Source organism: Castor canadensis, chromosome 10, assembly GCF_047511655.1.
Source record: "Castor canadensis chromosome 10, mCasCan1.hap1v2, whole genome shotgun sequence".
NCBI lineage: Eukaryota > Metazoa > Chordata > Mammalia > Rodentia > Castoridae > Castor > Castor canadensis.
Window position 1 is genome coordinate 68,240,308 of NC_133395.1, and position 17,670 is coordinate 68,257,977.

The following is a 17,670-nucleotide window of genomic DNA, read 5'->3' on the forward strand; positions in this document are numbered from 1 at the left end:
GTCCAGGAAACCTCACTCATCTAACATAGTCTATTTCACAAAAATGAGACTTTCAGCATCTGAAATATGGACTGAAAGAATAAGGATTATACTTATAGCAGGAACAAAGCAAGATAAGAAAAGAAAAGGGCCTGTGAAATAAAGTAGAGTAAAGCCTCACAGAGAAGGAAGTGCCTCTTAACTTGCCATTAAAGACAACAGAACTGGAATGAGAGAGAAGAAAATGAGTTCACAAACAGGGAAGAAAAAGATTCCCTATACACCAATGATGATGGTGTCTTAATAGTTTGGATTTTTCCACAAACAGACCTTGAAGTAGAAATAGTTTATTTGCATATAATTCCAGGAAGCACAAGTGAGGAAGGAGAGAAAGTGACACAGAGAAGGAACAAGAGCCAAGTAGTATATAAGAATGAGTGGGAAACCACTGTGGTTGACTGAAGGTCAGTTCTCCTGGAGTCCCTGAGACACTGTATAAGTTAACTATCGCTGCTGCAACAAATTACCACAAAGTTAACAACTTAACCTAACTCAAATTTAGCATCATATAGTTCTGAATACAAGAAATAAAAAAATGGGTTCTCAAAAGCTAAATCAAAGTGTCCACAGACATGTATTCTTTATAGTGGCTGTATGGGAAAATTCATTTCCTTGCCTTTGCCAGCTTCCAGAAGTTGCTCACATTCTTTGACTTGTGGCCTCTTCTAGCAAATGGCATCACTCTGTTTCAATCATCATATGTCTTTCTTATAAGTATCCTTGTGATTACACTGGGACCACTAAAATAATTCTTCATATCTCAAAATCTTTAATTTAATTGCATCGATCATCAAAGTCCCCTTTGCCATGTAAAGTAACAACAGTCACAGGTTTGGAGGCTTAGGATATGGATATTTCTGGATGAGCTATTATTTTGTGGTCACAGATACCACATGAAAACACTTCAAAATAATTTGCTTACCACCAAGGATGGGGGATTGGATATATTGCACTGATTTTTAGGCCTAATCACTGGTTGAATATTGTCCTGGGTAATACTGAGAAAATTCACAGATGAATAAGAAAGATAAAAAGGCTCTGGAGACAAGACTCTGCCAGTGGTCAGAAGTTGTTCTCAGACAGGGCATCACTGTATCTGTAAGCAGTGGTGTAAACAGAAGATAATCAGGAGGATAGGTGTTGGGGAATCATAGAAAATACTATTGAATAGGTAAGACCAGCACAGATTATTCAGTGCCCCAGAAGCCAAATAACTGACTCTAGGAGAACAAGAGTTTTTTAAGAGAAGTGGTGAAAGCAAAATTTTAGTGAAATACTTCTCAGAGGAGAATTCTAAGAGCACAATATAAATGATGCCCGAATAATCCAGAGGAAACACGATGGAATGCCTCACTCAAAATGCAGTCCTCAGAATGGAGAGTAGGTCATGAAGGCAAAAAGGAAAATAAAGGTCTAGGGACCAGAGGAGAAAGGAAAATCAAATACATCATAAAGTGTCTAAATTAAAAGGCTGTAATAATAAGTTCAAGTTCGGGTACATTAAATTTGAGATAAGATGATGGCTGTATCCAAATTGAGCTGTCAAGTCATTAAAAAAAACTCTGTAAATTATCCCTTATCTACATGTTTCCAGTTAAACTAGAAGTCTTATCCAAAACAACTGAGATCATTATCGTTTCACGTGCAGATGGACAAGTACTTTGACATTTTTCATCATTCCGTTTCAATTAGTATATTTCCAGGCAACACTTCAAACTCATTCATAGCCATTTTCTGGAATTCTTAATATGAAAGTAGACCAATACAAGACTCTTGACCCAGAGTTTTAGGCTTGTCACATAAGTTGCAACACTATTAACATACTTTATAATTACTGACAAATCAGAAAGATAGAATTGTATATTGAAGATCTCATTGGTCTTAGATTTGAACATCTGGGTCATACCTACCCTTATACTACTAGACATTACATTACCTAATTGTGAAAATGTGGATAGTCACTTAAGAGATTTAAGTGTCTGGTTCATTATTTGATATAGAAGGAGCTAAAATATATTGTCCCTAATGTTTCTCCTAACTCTAGAAGCCTCAGCTCTAGCACACAATGCTAAATTCATCACCAGCTCAGCCAAATCCTAATCACCTCAGTACAGTACACATTTTATCTGAGTATATTATTTAATTATCTATTGTTTTAAAGCCAAAGTAAAGAGTAAAGCTATAAACAATGTATTATTAATGCATAAACCGGTTCACAGCCTGTGAATTGAAACTACTATAGAGTGACCTGCCTAACGATTATCAATAATGCCTTACACTGGGTAGCACTTTACACAGAACTTTTAAGCAATCTTACCTTAATCTTAAAAACTACTTCACACATGCATTAATATTTGCTTCATTTTATAATTGAGGAAACTGAGACTCAGTCGGATGACTTCCCACAGTAAACAACCAGTGAGACAGCCTGCACTCAAACTTGGCACTGACCCCAAGTCCAGTAGCATTTCCATAACATTAAGATAGTTCTTGTATGTCAGACATGTGATGCCTAAGCTTTGTTTCTGGTTTTAGAATAAATTGAGAGTTATTTAAAGATTACTTACTTAAAGACATATAATTATTAAATTTTGTAATGATTATTTGCTCTGTTGTAGAATACATTACACTGTATTTCAGAGTTTACATTATTTTCTTATCTGTCTGCAGAGGGGCTCTCAATGGTAGGTAGCATGTGTGTCACCTGTATCTACCACGTGCCCTGCCACAAAGGATGTTCTAAAAAGGTTTGATGTATAAATGAATGCAGTGACTGACACAACAATGGAGTGTTTCATCAGTGTTTAATGTGTTTAACCACTGTCTGTTGTATGAACAATGCTAAAAGCCACCATACATTTCCATAAAATACTCATTTTGTCATATTTTAAAAAACTGTAAACCAGAAACTAGATAAATCAATAGTAATAGATGAAGTCTTTAAAGATATTCTAGATAATTTTTAATATGAATGTATGGTCTCTGTCAAAAGGAAAGTCAGTAGACATTAAGATCTGTTTTAAAATAATCATATACTAGCTGACTTATATGGCATTTAAATGTTTGTCATTGGACTCAACTTTGAATGTTTCTCTTTAAAAAAATTGAAGGGCTAAGGGTGTAGCTCAGTGGTAGAGTGATTGCCTAGCATGAGTTTGATCTAGGCCTCTGCCCTCAAAATTCCCTCCCCAAAACCAAACCAAACACATGCACACAAGAATTATGTTCTATGGGAGGAGGGGAGGGATAAAGAGAATGATGGAGAGGGTGAATTAAACTATGATATATTTGGTATATTGTAAGAACTTTTATAAATGCTATAAGGTACCCCCAGCACAATAAAAAAAAAGGACTATGTTCTAAAAAAATAAAATTAAAATATTCAGTAATTTATTGGATAATGAAACCAAAAAACATTAGGATATAAAATCTATCACTTTTATGAAATAACAGCTTTATACATCCAGCAGGCATGGAATACACATTATCCAAGTGTACAAGGAATGTTCAGCAAGATAGAAATGTGTTAAACTACAAAATAAGAGCAATTTTGTTTTGGGTTTTATTTTATTTAGGGATTTTTTTCTTCTTCTTGTTTTGTGTTGTTGTTGTTTTGTTTGTTTGTTTGAGTTTGGTTTTTTGATGCTGGGAACTGAAACAAAACTTTAACACATGCTAAACATATAATCTACCACTGAACTACATCCTCAGCCTCAACAATACTTCTTAGTAAATTTTAAAAGATTTAAATTTTACAGACCACATTCTTTAATCACAACAAAAATAACTAGGAATTATTGATGAAAATATATCTGGAAAATCTCCCAAACATTCAGAATTTGAATAATTAATTTCTAAGTAACCCATAAGTCAAAAAAGAAAATTTAAAATATTTTGAGATGAGAAATCATGAAAGAAATTGTGTATGTGTTCATAAATTTGTGAGATGCTGCTAAGTCAGAAAGAAATTAGTAGATTTGAGTGCTAATTTTATAAAGAAGAAAAGTTTATAATCTATTACTTAAGTGTCTTCTTACAGAAATTAGAAAGCAAATTAAACCCTCATTAAACAGAAGAAAGACAATAGAGTATTGTATAAAATAGAAAACAAACAATGTTGGTTCTCTGAAAGAATTATAAAACCTTTGAAAGATTAGTAAAGAAAAAAGAAAGAAATGCGAACATCCATGCAGCTGGTAATATAGATCTTTTATAAATACTGTAAGGGTAGTAGTATTACAAGCAACATTATGCTCACTAATTAAAGACATTGAGATTAGAAAAAATAAAGCTTTCTCAGTTTAAAGATAACATGAAAATTCTTAGGAATTTAAAAGACATGTAAAACTGATAAGTGAATTAACAGGAATGCAAGATACCTGATTAACATAAAATATAATTATATTCATATATACCAACATTAAATGTTTAGGAAACAAAATTTGAATATTTTATTTAACACATGATGAAAAATAAAAGTATTTGAAAATGAATTTCAAATATACAAATAAAATCTCTAAGCAATCAATAAAACACTTCTGAAAGAATTTAAAGATCTAAATAAAAGGAGATATATATCATGTTTATTGATTGATGAGCACCATATTGCTAGAAAGTCTTTCTCAAACTGACTCAGAAATAGCACATAGTGGACTTTTTAAATATACATTGATAAACTGCTTCTCAAATTTACATGGAAATGGATAGGTAATATGATCTTATAAAAAAACAAATTTGAAGGACTCATAATTGCTGACTCTAAGATTTATTAAAAGTCCAATCTCCTTGTTATGTTTGCCCTTGATCTAACGTCCACGTATGAGGGAGAACACACCACTTTTGGTCTTTTCGGCCAGGTTAACCTCACTCAGAATGATGTTCTCCAACTCTATCCATTTACCTTCTTCATGGCTGCATAAAATTCCATTGTGTATAAATACAATATTTTCATAATCCATTCATCAGTGGTGGGGCATCTTGGCTGTTTCCATCACTTGGCTATTGTGAATAGTACTGCAATAAACATGGGTGTGCAGGTGCCTCTGGAGTAACCTGTGTCACAGTCTTTTGGGTATATCCCCAAGAGTGGTATTACCAGATCATATGGTAGATCAATGTTTAGATTTTTAAGTAGCCTCCAAATTTTTTTCCAGAGTGGTTGTACTAGTTTACATTCCCACCAACAGTGTAAGAGGGTTCCTTTTTCCCTGCATCCTCACCAACACCTGTTGTTAGTGGTGTTGCTAATGATGGCTATTCTAACAGGGGTGAGGTGGAATCTTAGTGTGGTTTTAATTTGCATTTCCTTTATTGCTAGAGATGGTGAACATTTTTTCATGTGTTTTTTGGCCATTTGAATTTCTTCTTTTGAGAAAGTTCTGTTTAGTTCACTTGCCCATTTCTTTATTGGTTCATTAATTTTGGGAGAATTTACTTTGAGTTCCCTATATATTCTGGTCATCAGACCTTTGATGTGTAGCTGGCAAATATCTTCTCCCACTCTGTGGGTGTTCTCTTCAGTTTAGAAACCATTTATGTTGTTGAGCAGAAGCTTTTTAGTTTTATGAAGCCCCATTTATCTATGCTGTCCTTTAGTTGCTGTGCTGCTGGGGTTCCATTGAGAAAGTTCTTGCCTATACCTGTTAATTCCACAGTATTTCCTACTCTTTCCTGTACAAACTTTAGAGTTTGTGGTCTGATATTAAGATCCTTGATCCATTTTGAGTTAATATTGGTATAGGGTAATATACATGGATCTAGTTTCAGTTTTTTGCAGACTGCTAACCAGTTTTCCAAGCAGTTTTTGTGAAGAGGCTATCTTTTCTCCATCATATCTTTTTAGCTTCTTTGTCAAAGACAAGTTGGTTATAGTTGTGTGGCTTCATATCTGGGTCCTCTATTCTGTTCCACTGGTCTTCATGTCTGTTTTTATACCAGTACCATGTTGTTTTTATTGTTATTGCTTTGTAATATAGTTTGAAGTCAGGTATTGTGATACCTCCTGCATTGTTCTTTTGACTGTGTATTGCCTTGGCTATTCATGGCCTCTTGTGTTTCCATATAAATTTAATGGTAGATTTTTCAATCTCTTTAATGAATGTCTTTGGAATTTTGATTTGAATTGCATTAAACATGTAGATTACTTTTGGGAGTATCGACATTTTACTATGTTGATTCTACCAATCCATGAGCATGGGAGATCTCTACACTTTCTATAGTCTTCCTCAATCTCTTTCTTCAGAAGTGTATAGTTTTCCTTGTAGAGGTCATTCACATCTTTTGTTAAGTTTACACCTAGGTATTTGATTTTTTTTGAGGCTATTGTAAATGGAATTATTTTCATATATCCTCACTTTGTTCATTATTAGTGTATAGAAATGCTAATGATTTTTCTATGTTCATTTTATATCCTGCTACCTTGCTATAGCTATTGATGGTGTCTGGGAGCTTTTGAGTAGAATTTTTTGGGTCTTTAAGGTATAGGATCATATCATCTGCAAATAGGGATATTTTGACAGTTTCTTTACCTACTTGTATTCCTTTTATTCCTTCTTCTTGCCTAATTGCTCTGGCTAGGAATTCCAGTACTATGTTGAATAGGAGAGGAGATAGTGGGCATCCTTGTCTTGTTCCTGACAAGGGAATGGTTCCAGTTTTTCACCGTTAAGTATAATGCTGGCTGTAGGTTTGTCATATATAGCTTTTATAATGTTGAGGTACTTTCCTTCTATTCCTAGTTTTCTTAGAGCTTTTAGCATGAAATAGTGTTGGATCTTATCAAAGGCTTTTTCTGCATCTATTGAGATGATCAAGTGGTTTTTGTCTTTGCTTCTGTTAATGTGGTTTATTATGTTTATTGATTTTCATATGTTGAATGACCCCTGCATTCCTGGGATGAAGCCTACTTGGTCATGGTGAATGATCTTTTTGATGTGTTGTTGAATTCGGTTTGCCATTATCTTATTGAGGATTTTTGCATCAATGTTCATTAAGGAGGTTGGCCTATAGTTCTCCTGTTTGGAGGTGTCTTTGCCTGGTTTTGGGATAAGTGTAATACTGGCTTCATAAAATATGTTAGGCAGTTTTCCTTCCCTTTCTATTTCATGGAACAGCTTAAGGATGATTGGTATCAGTTCTTCTTTAAAGGTCTGATAGAATTCAGCAGAGAATCCATCAGGTCCTGGACTTTTCTTTTTGGGGAGACTCTTGATTTTTGTTTCAATTTCATTTTGTGTTATAGATCTATTCAGGTGATTAATATCTTCTTGGTTCAGTTTTGGATGATCATATGTATCTAGAAATCTGTCCATTTCTTTAAGATTTTTGAATTTATTTGAATATTGTTTCTCGAAGTAGTCTCTGATGATTTCCTGGACTTTCATGGTGTTTGTTTTTATCTTCCCTTTTGCATTCCTGATTCTACTAATTTGGGTTTTTTTTCTCCTCATTTTAGTCAGGTTTTCCAGGGGTCTGTCAATCTTGTTTATTTTTTCAAAGAACCAACTTTTTGTTTCATTGATTCTTTGCATGGTTTTTTTGATTTCTATTTCATTGATTTCAGCTCTTATTTTTATTATTTCTCTCCTGTTTGTTTTGGGATTTGCTTGTTCTTGTTTTTCTAGGAGTTTGAGATGTATCATGAGGTCATTGATTTGGGATCTTTCAGTCTTTTTAATATATGCACTCATGGCTATAAACTTTCTTCTCAGGACTGCCTGTGCTGTGTCCCATAGGTTCTGGTAGGTTGTGTTTTCATTTTCATTGATTTCCAGGAATTTTTTAATTTCCTCCTTTATTTCATCAATGACCCATTTTTCATTAAGCAATGAGTATTCAGTTTCCAGCTGTTTGCATGTTTTTTTGTCTTTATTTTTGTTGTTGAGTTCTAGTTTTATTGCATTGTGATCAGATAGAATGCGTGGTATAATTTCTATTTTCTTATATTTGCTGAGGCTTGCTTTGTGCCCTAGGATATGATCTATTTTGGAGAAGGTTCCATGGGCTGCTGAGAAGAATGTATATTGTGTAGAAGTTGGATGAAATATTCTGTAGAAATCAACTAGGTCCATTTGATCTATTGTATATTTTAGATCTAGGATTTCTTTATTGATGTTTTGTTTGGATGACCTATCTATTGATGATAAGGGGGTGTTAAAGTCTCCCACGACCACTGTGTTGGAGTTAATATATGCTTTTAGGTCTTAAGGAAACTTTCTGAGGCAATGAAACTCTTCTTTACTGTCACAGTGTGTGTGTGTGTGTGTGTGTGTTTGTGTGTGTGTGTGTGCACATGCACGTGTGCATTCTGAAGATCTGTGCATTTGACTTTCTGGGATTTTACCTCTTAAAAATTCTATAAACAAATGCTAACTCTAGAGTTAGAGAGTAACTTTTTACAGCAGTGTGGATTAACAATTCTGAAACTATGTTTTAGGAATTTTAGGCCAGAAAGGTATATTGGAGTTCTCCAGAGAAACAGAAACAATGAGTGTATATAGATAAAGATAAAGAAAGGTACAGGTACAGATATGTGTACAAAGAGAAAAAGATAAATTTATTTTATCAAACTGACATACAATTATAGAAACTGACAGGACAGACCAGCAGGCTGGAAACACAGAGAACAGTACATACTGCAGGAAATTATTGAGATAATTGATGTGATTTGAGTATGGGCTGTGGATTAGATAAAATTGCACTAATGATAAGTTACTTGATTTCAACAATTATACTGCAATAATATATGAAAATATAATTTTACCAAATATACAAGAGTTATTGTAACAGCACAGTATCTTCACAATTATCTCCAGCTTATCCTCAAATTGTTGCAGAAACAAACTATAAATTAATCTTCTTTACATAGAAGTTAAAACTTAGACTGTAAAAATAGGGGCATGAGGGAGGAAATAAGGAAGAAGAAAAATAGGGAGAAGGGGAATGAAATGTGGGGGCTGCATGCAGGCAGAACATTAGTGTGTATGGAAATAGCTCAATTGCTGTAGAAAAGAGTGCTATTATTGGATTGCAAAAGGATAGAAAGGTTAAGAGCAATAAAAGAAAGAAGCATAAAAACCCCCCAAAACAATAGCTTATAAACAATAAGATAGATGTGAAGAGAAAAAAAAAAAGGAAAGAAAATGACAGTATCAAAAAGATAAACAAATTAAAACTTTTTAAAAAATGAAAAAGTCAGTATTTCTTCCTTGTTGAAGAGAAGGGAGACTGTCTTCTGTTCTCTCTAAGTACACTGAATGCTCCTATATAATTTCTTGTCCTCAGTTTTTGTCTGCAGTTCTCCTGATTGCCTAGGTGGGGGGACAGGGAAGGGGGTGCTCAGGATTAGGGCAGCTGCTGGAGTGAGGTGAGGCAGTTCCAGGCATGTTGAGTAGCAATTGGGGGGTAGGTGGTGGGGTCTCCAAACATAGCTGGTGAGTCATAAGCACTCTGCTGATTGCAGAGCCTGCACTTTTCCCTGTTCAGGAAATCCAATGGCTGCTCTGTCTTATCCACTGTGAGGGTTTTTTTTTACACCTTTTCCACCTTGGCCTCAAGTTTAATGTAAGGAATAAGGAGCAAATAGCCCTGCCATTTGTGTGTGTGTACACTGCTGGGTTGGGTGGTAGGTTAAAGACTCTGGCTAGCTCATTTAGCAACTTCATTAGAATAGAGACTGAGATGTTAAACTCTAGACAACTAGCCTGTTCACATTCCACCTCTCCTTTGAATAGAGACCCTGGGCTGAACATCTTTACCCGACTCCAGGAGACTTGAATCAGCCTGCATAGCCAAAAATTTCCTCAGGGGTCAGATGTTTTTGTCTGCACACTGGGTTTGGCTGAGCAGTGGCCCTCAGTGGTAGCAGTGACTGTATTAACTTTTGCATGACTTCACTTTTACCCTGCTATCTGGGGACAAGTGTGAGGGCCTGTTTAGACAAAAGTGTGATCAGCCTGTTGAGACTAAGGTTTTCTCCAGGGTTGAAGTATTTGCTACTGCATAATGAGCTGGCCTGTGCCTCAGAACTGAAACTGGTTTGCCCATCTGGTAGGTTTCCGTTCCAGTGTTTCTTTTTTTCTTTTTTTGTTTATTTCCTTTATTCATATGTGCATACAATGATTGGGTCATTACTCCCCCCTTCCCCCGCACCCACCCTTTCCCCCTACCCCCTCCCTTCCAAGCAGATACTGTTTTGCCCTTATCTCTAATTTTGTTAAAGAGAGAGTATAAACATTAATAGGGAAGACCAGGGGTTTTGCTAGTTGAGGTAAGGATAGCTATGTAGGGAGATTCCTAGTTTTGCTTCCATGTACATATGTGTTACTTTCTAAATTGATTCTTCTTGAACTAACCTTTTCTCTAGTTCCTAGTCCCCTTCTCCTATTGGCCTCTGTTGTTTTAAAGTTTCTGCATTACTTCCTTTGCATTGAAGGCATCAAATGCTATCTTTTTTTTGGGGGGGGGAGGTTACCTACCTATCCTCATACCTCCCTTCTGTGCACTCACCTTATCATGTAATCAAAGTCCTATCCCCTGTTGTGTTTGCCCTTGATCTAATGTCCTCATATGAGGGAGAACACATGATTTTTGATCTTCTGGGCCTGGCTAACCTCGCTCAGGATGATATTCTCCAGTTCCATCCATTTCCTTGCAAATGACAAGATTTCATTCTTCTTCATGGCTGAGTAAAATTCCATTGTGTATAAATACCACATTTTCTTAATCCATTCATTAGTAGTGGGGCATCTTGGCTGTTTCCATAACTTGACTATTGTGAATAGTGCTGCAATAAACATGGGTGTACAAGTACCTCTGGAGTAATCTGTGTCCCATTCCTTTGGGTATATCCCCAAGAGTGGTATTGCTGGATCAAATGGCAGGTCTATGTTTAGATTTTTATGAAGCCTCCAAATTGTTTTCCAGAGAGGTTGTACTAGTTTACATTCCCACCAGCAGTGTATAAGGGTTCCTTTCTCTACACATCCTCGCCAACACCTGTTGTTGGTGGTGTTTCTAATGACGGCTATTCTAACAGGGGTGAGGTGGAATCTTAGTGTAGTTTTGATTTGCATTTCTTTTATTGTACCAAATGTTGGTGCACAGACATTGGTCAGCTTCTGTCTAGTGACCCTGGTAGCCTGTCCAGGTCTGTGCCCTTTCGCCTACAGTGTACTTATGCTTTTAGAAGTTTAAAGATTGGTATCTCTAGCTACTGTGTGTCCTCATACTGGCACCCCCTTTTTTAGCATACTAATTTTCCCACCTCCCTTCAAAGCCAGCTACTTGAGGTTTTATTTCAGATTCATGGAGAAACAGGGAAGTGGTGCCTGTAAGTAATCAGCCATCTTCAAGATTGTGTGTGTGTGTGTGTGTGTATGTGTGTGTGTGTGTGTGTGTGTGTGGTACTGGGGCTTGAACTCAGGGCTCACATCTTGATCCACAACACCAGTCCTTTTTTGTGAAGGGTTTTTTCAAGATAGGGTCTCTCAAACTATTTGCCCAGACTGTATTCGAACCACAATCCTCCTGATCTCTGCTTCCTGAGTAGCTATGATTACAGGCATGAGCCACCAGCACCTGGCTATTTTAAAAAAGGATCTGTATGTCTATTTCTATCAAAATTAAGCCCATTCATGTTGTAATGTACATTTAGAGCTTAACAAATATCAAAAACATGGCTTTTTTTAAAAAAGAAGCAATGTGGGAGATGCTAGCAGTATTTATTAATTACTTACTATATGCCAGGCTCTACACTAAGTATGAATGTACAGATCTGAAAGATGCATTTTCCATTTCAGCATAAAAGCTTGAAATTCTATGACACACATTGGAATGGACTTAATCCATGTTGAGAATGGGCACGGCTCAATAATCCAGTGAGGGTGCCCAGTAGGATGTGATTATTCCTAAATTGAGTCTGGAAGATTCAGTAAAGAAACTGAATGAAGTAGTTCTCAAAAAAGGAACAGAAATAAATGAAAAGAAAATGGTAGGGAAAGACAAAGATATTTGAGAAAGAGCAAAGAGTTTCATAAACCTGGAGCAAAAGTTGACTTAAGAATGTGATGAAAAATGTGACTGAATACTTCATCATGGGCTTGATTATAAAGAAGCCTAAAGTGCTATGGCAAGATAGCAAGAATTTTCGGATTATACCCAAACAACTGCCAAAAACCAATGGAGAAATTTTATTGGGGAAAGTGACACAATCATATTTCTACAAGCACACTTACTCTGGTGGGTAACATTAAATGCAATTACAACAGTTGTACACTCTGTAGAGCCCAACATAAGTTGATGATTGAAGAATATAATATGGAAATGCACCTCATTTTCCTTCTCTACATGATTTTTCACCATAAAATGGAAAGATCACAAAAAGGTATTGAAGGGTGGCTTCAAATCTCTTCCCCTTCATCAACACATGGCTTACTCCTGCATTCAAGAGAACTGACTAATCCAACTGAGAACATTGAGAAAAGGAGCTGATCTAAATTGTTCCACCTTTGCCTTCCAGTTGCCTTTAGAGATAAGCCTGCCCCAAGATGAGGTCACTGTCTTCCTTCCACCTAAGTATTCCACATATTGAGAACTTTTTCAAGGGAGGAGGACAAAGGAGAATGGGGGATGAGGTGAACTCAATTATGATATCTTTTAAGAACTTTTGTAAATATCACGGTGGACTCCCCCCACCCGAGCACAACAATAATTTTAAAAAATACAAAAAAAGGTGATATATGGATAAAATCCTATGAAAAAAATAGAATTCCTGAAAAAAAAAGCACATTTGTCAAAGCACAAGGTCTGCCTTTCTGAGGAAGGTCAGTGGGTCTACACCTGCACTTCCCTGTTCTCATAGCTTTACCTCAGGGTGTGAGACTGGTTGCCATTTCCTGTGCAGCCTACTGCCTATTGAAAATTATGCTGTTTCCCCAGGTGAGTCCTGAGACCTGGAGTGAAGGAAAAACCAATAGAGAAATTAACCACAGATGCAAGTTTCGTTTTCCAACCAAGTCTTGGAAATAGTAAGGCTAGTAAGTTTAAACATTGTCTTGTTCTGGTTTGACTCTCAGTCAGAAGACAAAAGAACTGCAAGTAACAGAGAGAAGAGGGAGTTCATGGAACTAATATTATTAAAGGTGGATCTACAGAGAGAGGAAGAGGAGTCAATGGAGACCCTTATGTACAACCTTCTCTAGCGTGGTTACAGAGCTGAAATCCAGTAAAAAGTGCAGTAATTTATTGAAAAATAAATTTCCCTCTAATATGGAATCTTTGGCCTGAGTGGATTCAGGCAGAAATACCTTGGTAGGACACCCAAGGAAATAAGCAGCAGTAGAATGTATAACTTACTCCCATGGTACCAATAGATGGCAAGCAGCAACCCACTCCCCATCTGCTTGCTATCCATCCACCACCCAAACAAGGTTTGTTAACGGTGTAGCAATGGGAAAAAGGTTTGCTAGCACTACATGGCTGCTGACTTCCCTGCAGGTAGACTGAGACCTGGCATTGCCCCAATTTAGGGACTCACCCAGCAATGATTCACACTTCTGAGAAGAGTAAGATAGGACATTAAATGTCGTGCAAAAGAATTTGTTATTTAACATAACATTAAGTGTCACTGACACCTCACATTTGGCCTATACATGGGATAATCCTTTTTTTTCCCTTTTTGCCATCAGGATTTGAAATCTACATGGACTTAAAATCCAATATTCCATCATCCTTTGACTAATATATTTTTTCTGGCTCCCTCTGGACCTATGTTCTCATGTTGCAAAATTCAAAACCATCCAAAGAAAATGTGTGCTGTGAATTGCAAATTTCTAAGATAACTTGACTTCATTATTTTTAATTTATAGTAATATTAAGAATTAGGGCAAATATCATATAACATATGAGCTGAAGTCACCACAGCATTTTAGTAGTGTACAAGATATCATCATCCTATCCTAATACATCACAAGAAATAAGACTTTTGAAAAAAAATAAGTGTGTAAGAACTAAGTAAAAAGAATAAACTCATTCCTTGATATACTTAATATTAATAAATAACACCACACACAAAATTTGATCACAATATTGTCCAAAAGACATTAGTGCATTACATCCCATTACATTATAGCTTAGAATATCATTAGTATAAGAAAAGTTATTTCAAATTATTTCTTGCTGCTACCAATATAAAATAAAGAAATTTTTCACATAGTCAATTTCTGCTCTAATTTTCCCATAAACAAGCACTTCTTTCTTCATCTTCTCCAGGAGAGGAGGCATTAAAAGTGATGTCTTTCTACTTGGTGGTATTGGTCACCAGATATATAGCCTTCAGTCAATATTTGTTGAATAAATGAATGATAGCATGTGATTCTCATTAATTGATGCATAGAGAAAGAGAGGTGGTTTGCGCAAAGAGGATAAAAAAGTAACTTCTTTTAAATGACCAAGTACCCTACATTTAAGGAAAGAAAGGAAATAAAACACAAGAGACAATAATCACCCAAGAAGTATTTTTAATAATGTTACACACACATACAGAGGGAGAAAGAGAGAGAGAGAGAGGATATCTAACCATATCTATAGAACCTCTTGGATAAAAGTAAAGGAGGATTATCAGGAAAACTCTGAGTCAACATATTTTTATGATTTTTTTTTAATTCCAGGATACCTGGTATTCAGGAAAGGGCTGTTTAGAGAGCATATTCATCCAGTGATGACATCATTACAGTACCTCATGTTTCTTAAAGTTAAACATAAGTTGGGAATGTAGAATGCACAGATCTTTTCAATACCTAACATGAAAATTTTCTTTTCAGATTAAAAATATTCTTACCCAGTTGATTCCACTGAGAAATAGAGAATATGGGTTTATAATCTGGGTAATCAGTAAGCTATCCAAAGTGAGTTACAGAAATTAGGTATCACAAGTGCTTCAGAAACTTTCTTATGTTTGCAATGATACTCTGCAAAATTACTCTTGCTCTCAACTTAGCTGTACTACAACTTACAAAAAAATATGTTCCATCCTAAAAGAAAATTCCTCTAAGCAGCACAAGAAAAATAACCTCATAAATAAATCGTTGATGTCATTTTAGTTACCTGAATCACATTTGAAATGGTTATCCATAAAGAATGGAATTGGCATTCAAAAGTAAAAAAGATAATCAATGTTACATAAGCATGCATAGATCTTGAAAAAAGTTGGTTAGTTAAATAGGATAGTTTTTATTAGCATTCATTGATTGTACAAAGGGGATCATTGTGATTTTCCATAGATGTGTACACTGTTCCTTCAACAGATTCACCCCCTCTGTTATTCTCCCTAACCCACTCTCCCCACCTCCCCTTTTTCAAACAAACAGTATTTGTGAGTTTCATTATTATTACTACTATTATCATTTTAGGCCTATATTCTGCAATGGAAAAATAGAATTTTTTCCATCCTATCACTGACTGGGATGAGACGAAATCTCAATGTTGTTTAGAACTCATGTTAAACATGAGATCATGTATTTCTTAGCCATTTGTACTTCTGTGAACTCTCTGTTCAATCCATTGGCCCATTTGTTAATTAGACTATTTTTTTCTCTTGGTGTTTAATTTTTTGAATTCTTTATGTGTTCTGCTAATCCTCTATCTGTTGAAGAGCTGGCAAAGATTTTCTCCCATTATGTGGAATGTCTCTTCATTCTGGTAATTCCATCTTCTACAGTAAATATCCAATTTTTCCAGCAAAATTTGATGAAGAGATTGTCTTTTCTTCAATGTATGCTTTTCTCCTTTGTCAAAAATCAGATGACTGTAGCTGTGTGGGTTGATTTTGGGGGTTTTTTTATTGCCAGCACCGTGCTGTTTTTGTTACTATGGCACTGTAGAATAATTTGAAGTCTGGTATGGCGATATCTCAAGCATTGCTCATTTTGTTCAGGATTATTTTTTGCTATTTGGGATCTTTTGTGTTCCATATAAATGTTAAAAAAAATTTATGTGGAGAATGACATTGGGATTTTGATGGGAATTGCATTGAATCTGTAGATTGCTGTCAGTAGTATGGTCATTTTCACAATACTAATTTTGTCAACACATGAACAAGGGAGATCTTTCCATATTCTGATGTCTGCTTCCATTTCTTTCACCACAGTTTTATAGTTTTCACCTCTTTAGTTAAGTTTATTCCTAGGTATTTTTTTTTCTGAAGCTACTGTGAATGGAATTATTTTCCTGTCATCTTTCTCATCTGGATTATTATTGGTATACAGAAAAGCTATCGATTTTTATAAGTTGATTTTATATCTTGCTATATGGCCAAAAGTGGTTATCAGAACTAGTTTTTAATTGAATCTTTATGGTTTTTAAACATAAGGTCATATCATTTGCAAAGAGGGATATTTTGACTTCTTCCTTTCTTATTTGTATACAGTTTATTTTTTGCTCTTGCCTTATTTCACTGCCTAGGAATTCAAGCACTACGTTGTGTAAGAATGAGGAGACTGGACACCTTTGTTCATTCCTGACTTTAGATGAAATGATTTCAGCTTTTCTCAATTTACTATAATGTTGGTTAGAGGTTTGTCATATATAGTCTTTGCTGTGTTAAAGTACATCCATTATGTTACTAGTTTCTTCACAGCTTGAATTTTGTCAAAGACTGTTGAATTTTGTCAAAGAATTTATCTGCACCTATTGAGATGATCATGCGATTTTTGTCCTTGATTTTGTTTAGGTACTGAATTATATTTATTGATTTGCATATGTCTAATCATCTTTGCATCTCTGAAATGAAATCAGTTTGGTCATGGTGTATGTTCTTTTTAATGTACTGTTGAATTCAGTTTGCAAGTATTTTATTGAGAGCTTTTGTGTCTATATTGATTAAACAAATAGGTCTATAACTTTCTTTTCTCATTGTGTCCTTATTAGGATTTGATGTCATGATAATACTGGCTTCATAGAATGAGTTTGGTAGCTTTCCTTTCCTTTCTATTTTATGGAATAGTTTGAGGAGCATTAGTGGTAGTTCTTTTGAGGGTCTAGTAGAATTCAGCAGTGCATCAGTCTGGTCCTTTTTTTAGTTGAAAGATCAATCTAATTACTTATCATAGATCTGTTTAAGTGTTTTATATCTCTTTAGTTGGATTAGGTAGGTCAAATGTACCTAGAATTTATCCATTTCTTCTATATTTTTCAGTTTTTTAGAATATAAATTTTCAAAGTATTTGCTAATAATCTTCTGGATTTCATTGGTATTTGTTGGGATATTCCTTTTTTCTTCTCTAATTTTATTAACTTATGTCCTTTTCCTCCTTCTTTTGGTTAGTTTAACTAAAGGTGTTATCAATTCTATTTATCCTTTCAAAGAGCCAACTTTTTATTTCATTGATTCTTTGTATTTTTTCATCTCCATTTCATTAGTTTTCTGCTGTAATCTTTATTATTTCTCTCCACTATTAATTTTCAGTTTGGCTTGCTCTTTTTTTTTAGTAATTTGAAGTGCATTGTTGGGTTATTTATTTCTGATCTCTAGGGGGTTTTCTGGGGGGATTTAGGTGCTCACAGCTATAAACATTCCTCTTAGCACTACCTTTACGGTATTCCAGAGCATCCAGTAAGTTGTATTTCAGTTTTCAT